This window comes from Myotis daubentonii, chromosome 21 (genome assembly GCF_963259705.1).
Source record: "Myotis daubentonii chromosome 21, mMyoDau2.1, whole genome shotgun sequence".
In the NCBI taxonomy this organism is placed as follows: domain Eukaryota; kingdom Metazoa; phylum Chordata; class Mammalia; order Chiroptera; family Vespertilionidae; genus Myotis; species Myotis daubentonii.
Genome location: NC_081860.1, coordinates 8,702,977 through 8,717,173, shown reverse-complemented (window position 1 = coordinate 8,717,173; position 14,197 = coordinate 8,702,977).

The following is a 14,197-nucleotide window of genomic DNA, read 5'->3' as shown; positions in this document are numbered from 1 at the left end:
TTTTTTCCTATCGCTTCATATCGCTATTATTTTTTTAACCATTTCTTAGTGGTTTCTTCCCCAGTATTTCCGCTGTCCTTTCGTTCTTTTATCTTTCTCTCTCATGGATGCCAGGTCCTTAGGGAGCTTGTTTAGACCAAGTTCATGGCCTTTGAGGCTTCCTCCACGTACATAGGGGCTCACTTTTTGATGAATAAGAATTCTATGTCCCGGGGGGGGGGGGAGGGGCGCCCATCAGGATGTTAGAGACGCTTAGGTGGGGCGTGGTCAAAGAAAGGTTGGGGACCACTGACTTAGAGCTTTTGCTGAAGCGTGAGAGCTGTATGCATGTTGGGGTGCAGAGTGGGGTGGTTTTCTCACAGTGAACAGGGGGACCATGTTGCAGTCCTTGCACCTCCCTCCCCTCATCGAATGAGGCAGCCGCCCTGCAGGTGGGGGAGGCAGACATTATTTCGAGGTCCTGGCTGAGCCAACCGGAGCTCTGCAGGGGAAGTGGCTGTGCGGGCTCCCTCGGCTAGGAAGGGGCTGGGACTTGAACCTGGTCTCCATTTTCTTTGCCCAAGTGAAATAGGAACACTGGGCTCGGCTGGTGTGGCTCAGTGGTTGAGTGACAACCTATGAACCAGGTCACTGGTTCGATTCCCAGTCAGGGCACATGCCTGGGTTGCGGGCTTGATCCCCAGTAGGCAGCCAATCGACGTTGCTCTGTCATTGATGTTTCTATCTCTCTGTCCCTCTCCCTCCCTCTCTCTCTAAAGTCAATACAGCCCTAGCCGGTTCGGCTCAGTGGATAGAGCATCAGCCTGTGGACTGAAGGGTCCTGGGTTCGATTCCAGTCAAGGGCATGTACCTCGGTTGCAGGCTCTTCCCCGGCCCGGACCCCGGTTGGGGCGTGTGCAGGAGGCAACGAATCGATGTGTCTCTCTCACATCGATGTTCCTCTCTCACTCTCTCTCTGTCTCCCTCCCTTCCCCTCTCCCTAAAAATCAATGGGAAAATATCTTCGGGTGAGGATGAACAAAGGAAAAAAATAAATAAAATACAATAAATAGTCCAAATGTATATACGTCTCTTAGACCCATTTTTCTTTCCCTTCATCCTGCAGTGTGAGCTGTGCACACAGCACAGAACAATTAAATGCGAAGTCAGGCTGTGTGTGGGAGCCGGCCCCGCTGCTCTGAGTCATCACCCCTCAACTCCGCTAACAGACGAGGGGTTCTCAGGTGAGGGGTCCCCCGGGGGGGTGGGGGGGCTGCGGCCGGAAGGAAGATAGGAGAGGCGTGAGTCTGCTTGGAGCGTCACGGTCAAAGCTCGTACCTTCCCTCTTCCCTCCTTGGGACTCTCCTACAAAAAAAAAAAAAAAAAAAAAAAATCACGTCTTCCGTGCAAGGCAAGGCCTGTCTGGACACGACGCAGCCACGGAAGACGCTCCAGGCCAGGCTTCCCAGAGACGATTTGGCCACATTCACACACGACGTTGAAAATGTGATCCCGCTGGCTGCCAAGTGGGGCTCATTAGTTTCTGTAGAGACTGACGAACAGGAAGCACACGATGCGCATTATTTCATCAACAATTAATTCCCTCGGCCCCAGATTCATTAGTTTCCTGGCACCCGCCCTCCTCTGCGGGGTGCGCGGTGTTTGTGGAGGGAGCTGGCTATTTTAAGCCTCCGGAGCGCACCTGAGGCCCAGCGGCCTCCGCAGGTGACTTCACCCTCCCCGGGAGACGGCTCATTAGGGAGAGTGTGGCGGGCCCGGGAGGCAGGCCAGGCTGGTGCTCCCTTCCTCCCTGGGAAGTTCTGGAACTTTGTGGCCTCCCTGGCAGGGGGAGGCCGTGTTCTGGGCCGCGTCTTAGTCGCTGCCTCGCTAATGAGCTTCACACAGGCCCCGGGGCGCCCCCAAGGACAGGAAGCTGGAGGGGATGAAGTCCCAGCTCTGGGCTTTGGGTGGGTCTCCATCTTCCCCCCCCCCCTCGTTCCCTGTGGACCGATAGGCCCTATGTTCTAAAGAAAAAAGGTCCCCCAAGTCACAGCCATTTGTCATCGACCCGTAGGCACCGGGTGCAACCCAGGAAGGCTTCCTGGAGGAAGAACAATAGAAATGCTCCCCATTTATGAATGTGGAGCTCCATTCAGAATGTCAGGCCCTGGCTGGTTTGGCTCAGTGGATAGAGCGTCTGACTGGGGACTGAAGGGTCCCAGGTTTGATTCCGGTCAGGGGCACGTACCTGGGTTACGAGCTCAATCCCCAGTAGGGGGCATGCAGGAGGCAGCCGGCCAATGATTTTCTCCCATCATTGATGTTTCTCTCTCTCTCTCCCTCTTCCTTCCTCTCTGAATCAATAAAAATATATTTTAAAAAAGAATGCCAGCTCCAGCCTGTCCCTGAGTGGCTCAGTGGTTGAGCATTGACCTATGAACCAGGAGGTCACTGTTTGATTCCCCCGGTCAGGGCACATGCCTGGGTTGCAGGCTCCATTCCCAGTGTGGGACGTGCAGGAGGCAGCTGATCCATGATTTTCTCTCATCATTGATGTTTCTATCTCTCTCCCCTTCTCCCTCCCTCTTCCTTTCTGAAATCAATAATATATACATATATATGTATATGTATATGTATATGTATATGTATATGTATATGTATATGTGTGTATATATATATATAGCCTGGTGCACGAAATTCATGCAGGGGGGTCTCCCCTCAGCCCAGCCTGCACCCTCTCCAATCTGGGACCCCTTAGGGCAGCGGTTCTCAACCTGTGGGTCACGACCCCTTTGGCAGTCGAACGACCCTTTCATAGGGGTCACCTAAGACCATCCTGCATATCAGATATTTACTTTATGATTCATAACAGTAGCAACATTACAGTTATGAAGTAGCCACGAAAATAATTTTATGGTTGGGTCACAACATGAGGAACTGTACATAAAGGGCCAGAAGGTTGAGAACCACTGCCTTAGGGGATGTCCCTCTCACAATCCAGGACTGCTGGCTCCTAACTGCTTACCTGCCTGCCTGCCTGATCACCCCTAACTTCCCCTTCTGCCACCCTGATCACCCCTAACCGCCTCTGCCTGCTGGCCTGATCACCCCTAACTGCCCCCCCTGCCAGCCTGGTCACCCCCAACTGCCCTCCCTGCTGGCCTGGTTGCCCCCAACTGCCCTCCCTGCTGGCCTGGTTGCCCCTAACTGCCCCCCCCCCCACTGGCATGATCACCCCTTACTGCCCTCCCTGCCGGCCTGGTCGCCCCACTCAGCCTGCTGTTTGGTCGTCCATCTGGTTGTATTGGTCGTGATGGCCCCTGGCTTTTTATATATTAGGGTTCAAAAAAGAATGTCAGCTCCACAAGCATTGGGAGCCTACCTGTATGCCCACAGGTCCTGATGTAGAGTAGGAAGAAAGGTGGGACGTGAAGGAGCAGAAGAGGAAAGACAGAAAGAAAGATGAAAGAAAGGAAGAAAGAAAGAAAGAAAGATAGAAAGAAAAAGAAAGGAGGGAAGCCAAAACCTGAGATGACAGTGAGCTACCCCCAAACAGGAGAAATGGGGTAGCAGCGGGAGTCAAAGCCATTCCATGCAGCCGTACAGGTTGTGTCCTGCGCGTCTGCAAGGGCACCGTTCCATTCGATGTGAACGGGTCTGGAATGACGCAGTCCGCAGCCTGCACAGCTGTACACAGCAGTCCCAGAAACGGAGGTGAAGAGAGGGTCTTGCAGGCTGAGGACACAGCACGTGCAAAAGCCTGCAAGTCAGAAAAACGACAAAAGAGGCGGGCTGAGGGACTCACCGGAGCTCAGATGCCCTGCAATCTCCTTGAGGGTGGAGACTGTATTTTCTGCGCCTCTGTGTCTTCCACGCGGTAACCGGCGCTGAGTGGCAGGTGGAGATGGTCCCTGAATGTATGTCAACTTCAGGTTCCCTGACGGAACAAAGCGAACCCAGGCCTTCCTGCTGGGGTTGAGCCGCATGACTGCGCCCAGCACCATATTAATTGCAGGCCAGGCCCGAGCTGGTGTGGCTCAGTGGATAGAGCGTCGGCCTGCGGACTGAAGGGTCCCGGGTTCGATTCCGGTCAAGGGCACATGCCTGGGTGGCAGGCTCAATCCCCAGGAAGGGGCGTGCAGGAGGCAGCTGATCCGTGATTCTCATCATTGATGTTTCTGTCTCTCTCTTCCCTCTCCCTTCCTCTCTGAAATCAATAAAAATTAAAAAAAAATAATCTCAGGCCAGCCTGAAAGTGGGCAAGGTATGCTTGGTGGTCCCGGTCAGTCCGAGGCTAAGAGGTGCTTGTGCTATTGAGCCCTAAACAATACCGTGGCTCAGTCCTAGTTATGAGGCCCCTCGGACCTTCTCCTGCAAGCCTCTTTTATCAAAAAATGTGTTTTTTTTTATTGATTTCAGGGAGGAAGGGAGAGGGAGAGAGAAACATCAATGAAGAGAGAGAATCATGGATCAGCTGCCTCCTTCACGCCCCCTACTGGGGATCAAGCCTGCCACCCGGGCATGTGCCCTTGACCAGAATCGAACCCGGGACCCTTCAGTCCACAGGCCGATGCTCTATCCACTGAGCCAAACTGCCTAAGGCCCTGCCAGCCTCTTGCCCCTCAAAGAGCATAATGCCAATAGGCTGGCTGCATGGACATCGTAGGAGAAAATAAGGTGACGTGAGAGATGTTTGCATAGAGAGCCACATCCACCCCCTCCACCCCCTCCCACGGAAGCCGTGAGCTGTGTGTCCGCACGGGGCGGGCCCTTTGCCCGCCCACCCGGCTTGGTGACAATGGGCACCCGCGTCTAGGCTGAGGAGGAAGCAGAGGGAGCCCTGCGAAGACACCTTTCCCAAAGCCAGCCCGGGGCGGCACACAGCGAGGCGGGCCAGCGGGCTCACCTGGCGGGCTCCGCCCTGCTGAGGGAGCGAAGGCCGAGGAGAAGCCGGGCCAGGAGATTCTGGCTCCGGCTCTTGGCAGCGGCCACACACTTGACATTGTCTGTGTTGGTGAATTTCCTTTTTTGTCTATGCCTCGTGCACGGTGTGGCTAGCGCTGGCTGCGGCCCCGGGGCAGGCGAGTCAGAGCCCTTGGCACAGCCCTGACGTGCTCGGACCCAGCGTCACCAGGAGACACCGCTCACGCTTCTGTGCTCTGTTCCCAGGAAGGTTTTGCTTGTGACTACTTCCCTATTTTCTTTCTTTTTAAAAAAAAATATATTTTTTATTGATTTCAGAAAGGAAGGGCGAGGGAGAGAGAGATAGAAACATCAACGATGAGAGAGAATCATGAATCGCCTGCCTCCTGCACGCCCCCTACTGGGGATCGAGTCCGCAACCCCGGCAAGTGCCCTTGACCGGAATCAAACCCGGGACCCTTCAGTCTGCAGGCTGATGCTCTACCCACTGAGCCCAACCGGCCAGGGCTGCTTCCCCGTTTGCACGGGGTGTTACTGCTAGCAGGATTTCACAGAGGCTCCAATATTTGAAATATTTTGCAAAAATACGAAAGTTAACTAATACTGCCCTCTCTCAAGCCGCAAACAGGAAGAGGTGTCAAAGTCGAAACGCGTCACTTAAGACAGTTTCCAGGTGGAACAAGCCAAACAAAAGAGGGTACACTCAGCTTTCAGGGCAACAGGGCCCTTCTTCACAACTCGAGATTAAATTATGGAAGGCCCAGCCCCAGCCAGTTTGGCTCAGTGGATAGAGCGGCGGCCTGTGGACCAAAGGGTCCCGGGTTCGATTCCAGTCAAGGGCACGTACCTCGGTTGCAGGCTCCTCCCCGGCCCCGGCCCTGGCCCTGGTTGGAGCTTGTGCAGGAGGCAACCAATCGGTGTGTTTCTCTCACATGAATGTTTCTCTCTGTCTTTCCCTCTCTCTTCCACTCTCTCTAAAAATCAGTGGAAAAACATCCTTGGGTGAGGAATACATCCTATATAATAAAAGCCTTGGTGACGTTACACCCTTGCACAACGTCCTCGCGTGATGTCATCACAAGATGGCTGCCCTCACGTCATCACAAGATGGCCGGCAGAGGAGGGCAGTTGTGAGTAATCAGGCTGCAGGGGAGGGCAGTTGAGGGCGGCCAGGCCTGAAGGGGAGGGCAGTTGGGGGTGGCCAGGCCTGCAGGGGAGGGCAGTTGGGGCCATCAGGCTGGCAGGGAAGGGCAGTTGGGAGTGATCAGGCCAGCAGGGGAGGGCAGTTGTGGGCAATTGGGCCAACAGGGAAGGGCAGCTGGGGATGAACAGGCTGGCAGGGGAGCAGTTAGGTTTCAATCAGGACGGCAGGGGAGTAGTTAGGGGGCGATCAGGCTGGCAGGCAGAAGTGTTAGGGGCACTCAGGCAGGCGAGTGGTTTAGAAGCTAGCAGTTCCAGATGGTGAGAGGGATGTCCGACTGCCAGTTTAGAACTGATCCCCCAAAACACAGTCGGACATCCCCCAAGGGTTCCTAGATTGGAGACAGTGCAGGCCAGGCTGAGGGACACCTCCCGCCCGTGCACGAATTTTGTGCACTGGGCCTCTAGTACGTAAATAAATAAAGGAAGACCCATAAAGATGGGGAAAGTCTCCATTCATGTTAGAAGCCGGGCAAGGATGCCAAGCCAACGTCACAAAACTTCAAGAAATGTGAGGGCTGTGCTGGAAGGTCTGGTACCGAGGCAGCTTCATCCGGCCTCTGACCCCTGGGGGCCAAGGGTGTCATGGGAGCTGCTGGCTGAGGCCCACATTTAGGGGGTCCAAGGAGCAGCTTAAAGTGAGGCAGGAGGGGAGATCAGGGGGAGGAGAGAGAGAGAAACATCGATTTGTTGTCCCACTTATTTCCTTGGTTGATCCTTGAATGTGCCCTGACCCGGGATCAAACCTGCAACCTTGGCGTCTAGGCACGATGCTCCAACCTACGGAGCTCCCTGGCCAGGGCTCCGGCTTTGATTTCGGGGAAGCAGGTCTGAAGACGAGTCTCCTTGTACAAGAATGAGAAATACCCAAAGAGCAGGGTCGAGGAAAAGTCTATAAAGCAATGATGGTGCTGATGATGGTGCTATGATAAATAGCAACAGCCGCTAACACTTGCGGAACAGTTGCTAGATGCCAGCAACAAAGTCCTAAGTGCTTAACACGCACGAACAACCCTGTGACACGTTACGGCTGTTACCCCCAATTTAGAGATGGGTAAGTGGAGGCTCAGAGAGGCCCAGGAGCGTGTGCCAGGCAGGACGGCAAGAAAACATTTCTGAAAAGCATTCACTACCCAAAAACACCCACAAAGAAACATACACACACATTTCCCACGGCATCCGCATTATCCTCTCTATAAAATTCAGGAATGCTTTCAAGGCACAAAACCTGAATGAAGATGAAAGAGAAAACAGGAAGGATGCCGGGTGACGAAGGATCCAATGATGTGAATCGAAAACGTTCTGGCGGAATCTGAAGCCTTCGATTGGGTCAGGGGCAGCACGTATACTGGGGGGGGGCGGGGGGGGGGGAGATGAACATGTGCCCCGTTCCTTCATCTGTGGGAGGCGTGAAGACGGGGGTGATGTCGAGGCCTAGAATGATTAGATGCCCAAGCGCAAGGCTCGGTTCTTTCATTGGAAGCGTTTACACATTTCCATTCGCCTGGAAAGGTCTGGATTTGATCCTAAAGAGAGAGGATCAAACCAGATGGCTTCTCGGCTTGCTCCCCGGCCCTTCCATTCTGCGAGCTTCTCTTCTATCAACTCACATACCTGGGTCCCGTCAAAAGTGAGGGTTGGGCCCTAGGCGGTGTGGCTCAGTGGATAGAGCACCGGCCTGCGGACCAAAGGGTCTCGAGTTCGATTCCAGACAAGGTTCAGACGCGGCAGGAACATGAACATCTGCGCTCCTGCGAACATTCCGTCGGAAGAGACTGTTGAATACCATCCACAGGAGGAAAATCAATGCGCTGCACATGAAAGGCATGGACATAGACGGGACGTCTCCATTCCTGTGAGCTCTCGGGAGTTTAATTGCCCCCCAGGGCTGCCTGCCTGCCTCCCTCTGCAGGTGACTGACCCTCGGGGCGCCCGGCCCAGGAGAAGCTGCAGGCACTGGAAGCGACATGACTTGTTTTCCTGCCCCAACCCTGAACCCACACAGTGGGAAGGGGAGCCCATGGGTCTCTGAATGGCTGCCTCCTGCACGCCGGACACTGGGGATCGAGCCCACAACCCCGGGCACGTGCCCTGACCGGGAATCAAACTGTGACCTCCTGGTTCATAGGTCGATCTATGCTCAACCACTGAGCCATGCCAGCCAGGTGCCTTCAGCCTTCTCAACTTCCTAGCACCTAACCACTGTGGGGCATAGGATGCTTATCGACATTTATTGCTGAAAGTCACTCCCCCTCAGTTGGAGGGTCTGGGGAGTGGCGAAGAGGCATGTAAATTTCAGTCTCTATACTCACAGGGCAGCCTAGCAACAAAGTATTTGTTGAAGAGTAAAGGAAGGAAGGAAGGAAGGAAGGAAGGAAGGAAGGAAGGAAGGAAGGAAGGAAGGAAGGAACCCATGAATGAATTGAATGAATGAGTTCTTGTTGCTTCTTTTGGAAGTTAAGAATGTTAACACAGCCCTAGCAGGTTTGGCTCAGTGGATAGAGTGTCGGTCTGTGGACCAAAGGGTCCCGGGTTCGATTCCAGTCAAGGGCACATACCCCGGTTGCAGGACCCTCCCCGGCCCTGGCCCTGGTTGGGGCTCAGGCAGGAGGCAACCAATCGATGTGTCTCTCTCACATGGATGTTTCTCTCTCTCTCTCTCCCCCTCCCTTCCACTCTCCCTAAAAACAAGGAAAACATATCCTCAGTGAGGATTAATTTTTTTTAAAAAAAGTACTGATTTCTGGGTAAAGTCCAATTGCCCAATATTGACGGACAGAAAAAGAACTCCTTCATGATTATTTATTTTTCCCACCTATTATTGCAGACCTGGGGCAGCCCCTTTTCCAGGCGAATGAACAAATGAATGAACAAATGAGTGAGTGTTCGAATGTTCAGTCAAGCTGTCCTAGTTAACTTTCTTTTTTTTAAAAAAAAAAAATGTTTTCATTGATTTCAGAGAGGAAGGGAGAGGAAGAGATAGGGAGAGAAACATCAAGGATGAGAGAGAATCATTGGTTGGCTGCCTCCTGTACGCCCCACACTGGGGCTCGAGCCTGCAACCTGGGCATGTGCCCTAGGCCAGAATCGAACCCAGGACCCTTCAGTCTGCAGGCCGAGGCTCTATCCATTGAGCCAAACTGGCTAGGGCTGTCCTATTTATCTTTCCATACAGCACACCCACGTCTTGAGGCCAGTTCTTACAATCCACATGGTGGATGCATTCGCATTTGGTCTGACAGGAAGTAATTAAACCACAAGCACGACGGAGCGGTTGTCATCGCTCATTTCTATAACCAACACACAACGTGGAAACGGCATTTCTCCCTGCAGATGAGGGCACGCCGACGCGTGGACATGCAAACAACTCCAACACGATATCGTGACCTCCAGTCAAAGAGAAATCATGCAAAGGGGCGATCCCCATATATAAATATGTATTTTTTTTTAAATCATCACCTGAGGGTATTTTTCCATTGATTTTTAGGGAGCATGGAAAAGAGAGAGGGAAAGACAGAGAGAAACATGGATGTGAGAGAAACACATCAATTGGTTGCCTCCTGCACATGCCCCGACCAGGACCAGGGCCGGGGAGGAACCTGCAACCTAGGTATGTGCCCTTGACTGGCATTGAACCCGGGACCCTTTGGTCCACAGGTCGATGCTCTATCCACTGAGCCAAACCGTGTAGGGCCGATCCCCATATTTTGATGCCAGATTGACACCATGAAGACTTGGGTTTCTTTTGCTAACTCACCTTTGCCTCCACAAATAACCTTGAAAATTGTTCTCTCACTTTGTTCCTTTGTTGAGCACCCCCTTAAAACGCAGGCTATTGTCCTTGGCTGGCTTGGCTTAGTGGATGGAGCGTCGGCCTGTGGACTGCAGGGTCCCGGGTTCGATTCAGGTCAGGGGCGCGTGCCCTGGTTGTGGGCTCCATCCCCAGTGCGGGGCGTGTGGGAGGCGGCGGATGGATGATTCTCTCTCATCATGGATGTTTCTATCTCTCTCTGCTCTCCCTTCCACTCTGAAATCTATAAAAATATAAGAAAACCCCGCAAGCGATGATTTCTTTTAATGAGCAGAATGGGGGGGATGCTATCCTTTTCTGGGCACCTCCCCTGAGACTGCAAGTTAGCAGGGTGCACCTCCTGTCTAGACTCTGCAGGTGTCACTGGAACCCCCGATCTAAGCTGTTTACACCCCACCTCGTTGTATTTACCCTTCAACACCGGGTCTCTCATGTTTAATTAAAATCCGCGTGGGCAGACGCTACCTCCATCGCCGCGCAGGAGTGGTTTTGCTCTCCCTCCTTCCATCGCGGCCTCTGTCGGTGCTCACACAGGAGTCTTGGAAAACCGCAGGCGCTTGCCAAGGAGGCCTCCCCTTGACAGACCAGCGGTTCTCCAGGCGAACGCTGATCTTCCCCAGACGCTCAATCATAATCTTCGTGTTTTTCGTAGTTCACATTCTCGCCGCAATTTCGACATCCCTTCCCCATGACATTAGGGGATGATAAATCAGCCGGCCGGACAGCTCCCATGCGCTGGCTGGTACGGGGCGGGGCGGGCGGCCAGGCTCTGCCAACGCCCTCCCTCCGGCCAGATGGCGGTGGTTAACCCTTTCCCGAAGCTCTGCCTTCCCTGCCAGTGGGGAGCTTCCCCAGGCGGCTCTTTTTTGTTGCTGTTAATCCTCACCCCAGGATATTTCTCCATTGATTTCTAGAGAGAGTGGAAGAGAGAGGGAAAGACAGAGAGAAACATCGATGTGAGAGAAACACATTGGTCGGTTGCCTCCTGCACGAGCCCCATCCAGGGCCCAGGCCAGGGAAGAGCCTACAACTCAACTACCTGCCTTTGACCGGAATCGAACCCGGGACCCTTTGGTCCGCAGGCTGATGCTCTATCCACTGGGCCAAACCGGCTAGGGCCAGGCAGTTCTTTTTAACAACAGAAAATACCTTTTATTTCTTTTCTGTCTAAGCGTTCCTCCTTTTCTTTTCTTTTTTTTCTTTTCCCTCTTTTCTGTCCCTTGCCAAACATAGCAGCACGTTAAGGCAAATAAAAATGCTATCAAGCCATAGGCAATGAAGACAGATTCTTTTCTGAAATAAGTCCGTCTGCGTGAAAACTTTCTGCCCCCTCCTGTTCACCGTGTATTATTAGAGGAGGATGAGGGTGAGAAAACCTTATTTTTAAAAAAAATATATTTATATTCATTTCAGAGAGGAAGGGAGAAGGAGAGAGAGAGATAGAAACATCAATGATGAGAGAGAATCATTTATTGGCTGCCTCCTGCACGTCCCCCACTGGGGATGGAGCCCACAACCTGGGCATGTGCCCTTGACCGGAATTCAACCCGGGACCCTTTGGTCTGCAGGCCGACGTTCTATCCACTGAGCCAAACCCCCTAGAGCAAAAAAAGCTTATTTTAAGGTGGATAAATACTTATAACTAACGTTTCCTTGCTTTTGTTATTTTTAAAGTAGCTTTATTGAAGTATAACTTACGTACCAGGAATTTTACCAGTACAATTCGATGGTTTGGGGTATATATTTATAGACTTGTGCCACCGTAGCTGTAATCTAATTTTAGAACATTTTTATGACTCCTCTCCCCCCCCCCCGCCCGCCCCCCCTCCCCCCCAAACAAAACAAACACCACCACACCCTAGTAACTGCGACCCCGCCTTCTATCTCTGTGATGTGTCCTTTCTGGGCACTTCATACCCATGGGATCATAGGATAGGTGGTCTTTGTGTCTGGCTTCTCTCGCGTTGCCTAATGCTTTTGAAGTTCAGCGCTAATGGCTTTTATTACAAGGCAGAGCCGGTCGGAAGGGCCGGCATCCCAGAAGACCCCATGATCTAATGGGCACATGTGAAGCGCGCTCTCAGAACACACACCGCAGAGCCGTGTCCCGGGCTGGGGGGGGAGAGCCTCCCTCCTCCGTTTAGGGTCAAGTTCAAGGTGTGTGTGTTTTTTGGGGGCGGGGGGAGGTGGGTCAGGCCAGAGCCACATGCAAATACAAAGCATTGCCATCAGTGGTCGGTATTGGTTTTGTTCGAGAGAGAGAGGAACATCTAAGCCATGCAACTCCCGTATTACCTCAATGACAAATCAAGGCCGTTTCACGTCATCAGACAAATGCCAGAGTTTTTTCAGAACTCTTTAAAAATATACGCTTTTATGGATTTCAGAGAGGAAGGCAGAGAGGGGGGGAGATAGAAACATCAATGATGAGAGAGAATCATTGACTGGCTGCCTCCTGCCTGCTTCCTACTGGGGATGGAGCCCAGAACCCGGGCATGCGCCCTTGACTGGAATCAAATTGGGGACCCTTCAGTCTGTAGGCCGATGCTCTATCCACTGAGCAAAACCGGCTAGGGCTCCCCCCCCGCCTCCCCCCCACCCCCCGGAGAACTTTTAAATGATACCCATGCCCAGACTGGATCCGAAATCATTTAGATCAGTGGTTCTCAACCTTGGCTGCACATTAGAATCACTTGGGAATCTTTTTAAAATCCTGATTTCTGGGCCTCACCCTCCGGAAATTCTGTTTCTTTGTTATGGGGTGGGGCCACAGCATTAGTAACAAAGAAACAGAATTTCCGGAGGATGAGGCCCAGAAATCAGGATTTTAAAAAGATTCCCAGGTGATTCTAATGTGCAGCCAAGCTTGAGAACCACTGATTTAGATGAAGGTTTCTGAAGGTAGGGCTTGGCCGCAAGTAATTTTGCAAAGCTCCCCCTGCGATTCTCATTCAGGGCCAGGACTGAGAGCCAGTGGGCCAAATAGAGCCGCGCTCACCAAACCCAATACGCAAGGAAATCACCTAAGGATCCCGTTAAACTACCGATTTTCAAAGGACAGTGAGAGTCAGCTCTTAGAACAAGCTCCCAGGTCATGCAGGTGCTGCTGGCCCCAGGCCACACTTTGCAAAGTAAGGAACTAGAGAGAGAAAATCCACTCCCCTCCCCCCGCCCCCAACCTTCTGGCATGCACAGGGTGTTCTACATTAGCATCGCCTGAGAACTTGCTAGAAACCCAACTCCTTGGGCCTTCCCCCAGGTTCAGGAAGTCAGAAACTCTGGGAGTGGAGTAGAGCCCAGAGATAAATTGTGTTAACAAGCTCTTCAGGCGATACTGCTGCACCTTAGTGCTAGGGCCGCTGATCCACTCCCATTTCCTAAGCGTATGATGCCCTTAAGTATATATTCCTTCTGCCTGGAATAGTCTTCCTCCCCCTAAGACCAGCGGTTCTCAACCTGTGGGTCGCGGCCCCTTTGGCGGTCGAATGACCCTTTCACAGGGGTCGCCTAAGACCATCCTGCATATCAGATATTTACATGACGATTCATCACAGTAGCAACATGACAGTGATGAAGTAGCCACGAAAATAATTTTATGGTTGGGTCACAACATGAGGAACTGTATTTAAAGGGCCAGAAGGTTGAGAACCACTGCCCTAAGACCCTTCCACCCAAGGGTCTCCATCAAACTCCTATTCATCCTGCAAAACCCATGTCTTCCATGAGCACCATCTATCCAGTGTTGCCCTGGAAAGTGTTTCACAGTTGCTTCTCCAGAACCCTGATTGTATAGCATTTGTCAGTTTCAATCTGTCAAGTCCAGTGTGTCCTTGTGAAGATGCTAACAGAGTTGGAGCAAGATGCACACTTGTTAGCAAGAAATAGGTTCTCCAGACTGGTGGTTGCCAGAGCGTCGGCCTATGAACCAGGAGGTCACGGTTTGATTCTCTTTCAGGGCACATGCCCGGGTTGTGGGCTCCATCCCCAGTGTGGGGCGCGCAGGAGGCAGCCGATCAATGATTCTCTTCCATCACTGATGTTTCTCTCTCTCTCCCTCAACCTTCTCTAAAATCAATAAAAATATATATTTTTTAAAAAGATCGATTGTTAGGACTCCCAGTGCTCTTTATCCGGAGAAGAAAGCAGGAATTCAGAAATGTGGTTGTTGTGTTTTTTTTTATTTTGTTTTAGGGAAAGGGTTAAGTCCCGACGGTGCCCCGAAGAAGCCAGGGCTTGTCTGGCATCCTGTCCTCCTCTCCCCTGATGAATTGCCTGACACTTCCC